The sequence below is a fragment of the Carlito syrichta genome, unplaced genomic scaffold (genome assembly GCF_000164805.1).
Source record: "Carlito syrichta isolate Samal-C Ts95f unplaced genomic scaffold, Tarsius_syrichta-2.0.1 Scaffold173888, whole genome shotgun sequence".
NCBI lineage: Eukaryota > Metazoa > Chordata > Mammalia > Primates > Tarsiidae > Carlito > Carlito syrichta.
This window is the reverse complement of record NW_007117984.1, coordinates 27,616-30,129: the sequence shown is the minus strand read 5'-3', so window position 1 is coordinate 30,129 and position 2,514 is coordinate 27,616.

The following is a 2,514-nucleotide window of genomic DNA, read 5'->3' as shown; positions in this document are numbered from 1 at the left end:
CCAGGAGTCCAAAGCCCTGGACGCTTTCCCCCACTCCACACCGCCTCAGGAGCAGCTCGGGTCAGAAAGGCCTGGTTCTCCCCCCTGAGTCACCATCCACTGACTCATCCTGCTTCGTGTTTCTCTGATGGCCAGGCCCACCATGCCAGCCCCTAGCCCCATCTGCAGTTACAGAGCCTAGACGATGCCAGTCTCTCTTGGGTTCCATCTGCGGCCAGAAGCAGCATCTCCATTGCCTAGGTTGGAGCCTTGGTGGCTACACCTTTCCCACCCATCTCTGGACAGGTGCCCACTGACCCGAGCCATTACGTGTCAGTGCTCTCAAGCAGGGAACCTTTCCTGAGCAGGGTCTCCGTCCCACCGAAGCCTCTCAAAAGCCAATGGCTCATGGTGACCTCCCAGGGTGTCATGCCAGACCCTGAAACGCACAGTGATGTGATGACAGAAGAACCATTCTTGGGAAGGGAAAGACCAAGAGATTTAGTGAATCATAATGAGAAGGGGTGGATAGGGCCCAGGTTCCTTAAACCCACCATCTCTCACTCAGGCCTCCATAGGCAAAGCAGGCCACCGTAGACCTATTGTACAGACATGGACTTGGAGGCTCAGTTGGGGAAGAGACTCGCTAGGATTATCCAGAAGCAAAATGACTGCACGGGGCAAGCCTACTCCGAGTGCTCTTTCCAGTAAGTGGGGAGAGGAAAAAAATCCAGAGGCCTGCAGACACCTGACTCCAGGGCCAGATACTGCCACCCCCCACTGTGATATTTGTAGTAAAGTTTTCTTTTTGAAAAAGTTGTGGCAGAAGGTATAATGAATGCTCTTGGTGGGGAAAAAAAAAAAAAAAAAAACAGGCAGGGGCTCATACCTGTAATCCTAGCACTTTTGGAGGCCAAGGCGAGAGGATTGCCTGAGTCCAGGAGTTAGAGACCAGCCAGAGCAACATGGCTCGTCTCTACAATAAATAAAAAATTAACCAGGCATGGTGATCACCATATAGTCCCAGCTACTCGGGAGCCTGAGGCAGGAGGATCGCCTGAGCCCAGCAGGTAAAGGCTGCAGTAGCCACTGTACTCTAGCTCCTGGGCAACAGAGAAAGACTGCGACGCAAAAAAAAAAAAAAGTCGGTATGCAGTGGAAAGTCAACAGATGTAACATTTTATGATTCAATGCAAAAAATATGTTGAGTTCCTCAACTGAATAAGTAGTGTAAACAAATAATTTCTTTTTCTTCTCCCCCACCCCCTACCCGTAGAGGGAGGGTGTTGCGTTGCTCTTATCTGAGGACCTTTTTGATGTCCTCGACCAACGTTCAAATGAAGGTAGGAAACGCCCTTAAAAAAAAAAAAAAAGAAGCAGCACTCAGTGCCCTGAGTTTTTCTAGAATAATCTGGGTAGAAAATGTGCGCATGTGAGAATACACAAGCCAAGCCAGGCGAAAGCAGAAGTTGCCTCTGGTGATACAACCCGCGGAGCAACGACACAGGGTGGCCATCCCCTCCCCCAGGAGAGGAGGAAACCGCAGAATGTTCCTGACTCGACCCCGGCCGGTGGCGCAATGTTTATGTTTGTGTACCTAGCACTTTGTGTCGCCGCCGCAGCAGGCTCCGCTGCCCAGGGGGCCGTCACCAGGACTCCTGGATGCCGCGTGGGGTCTTCCCAAGCGTTTGGGCCCAGGTCCTAGAACGTCCCGGGATTGGCTTTTGAGTTCGGCCCACACAGACGGCGAGGGCCGGGAAGGGGAGGTGCCGCGGGGCTCCTGTTTCGGGTCGGAGCCGCCGAGCCCAGCGCGTAGTAAGCGCTGTCAGTATACTTGTGGAATAAAGAAAGAGATGCAGAAATTCGGTCTCGAGCCAACGTGACAGCAGCGCGTCTGGTGGCCCCTGGGGGTCGCTGTCGAGTCGCGCTGCGGGTCGCCCCCCACCTCCCCAAAAGCCAAGCTCGGAAATCCGCAACGGACCTCGCGACCTCCCACCGGGATTCCAGCCCTCTGTCCGGCCTCCCTTGACTCGGCCTCTAGGGCCCCAAAGACTAGGAATAACCGTTTCCCCGGTGGGGGTTTGCTTGGAGGCACTTTTCATGGCAAATGTAAATTTCTGTAAAGAAACATTAGGGAAAGTCGGGGAAACGGGAGAACATCTCCCTGGACCTCTGTGCCCCAGCTTGCTTAGGTCGCTCTTGGTGGGAACATGTCCACGGGCAAAGTTGTTCGTGTGGCTCCAGCCCGGCCCCTCTCTGCCGCCCCACCCCACCAGCACCGTGACGCTAGGCAAGTCGGTCGCTTCTTCTCGGGCACCTCAGCGTCCCCGCCCGACAGGGATGAGGACAGGAGAGAAAGGGGCGCGAGTGTGTGAAAGGCGCAGGAAGCCCCTTTCCGCTCGGGTCGGCGACGGAGGGCGCCGCGGGGAGCGGACTCGGGGAGGAGACGGAGAGGCCCGCTGCCCCGGCCGCTCGCCTCCGGGAGCCCAGCCCGGGGCTGGCCGCGCGCCCTCCCCCTGCCCGCGGGGCCCGGTC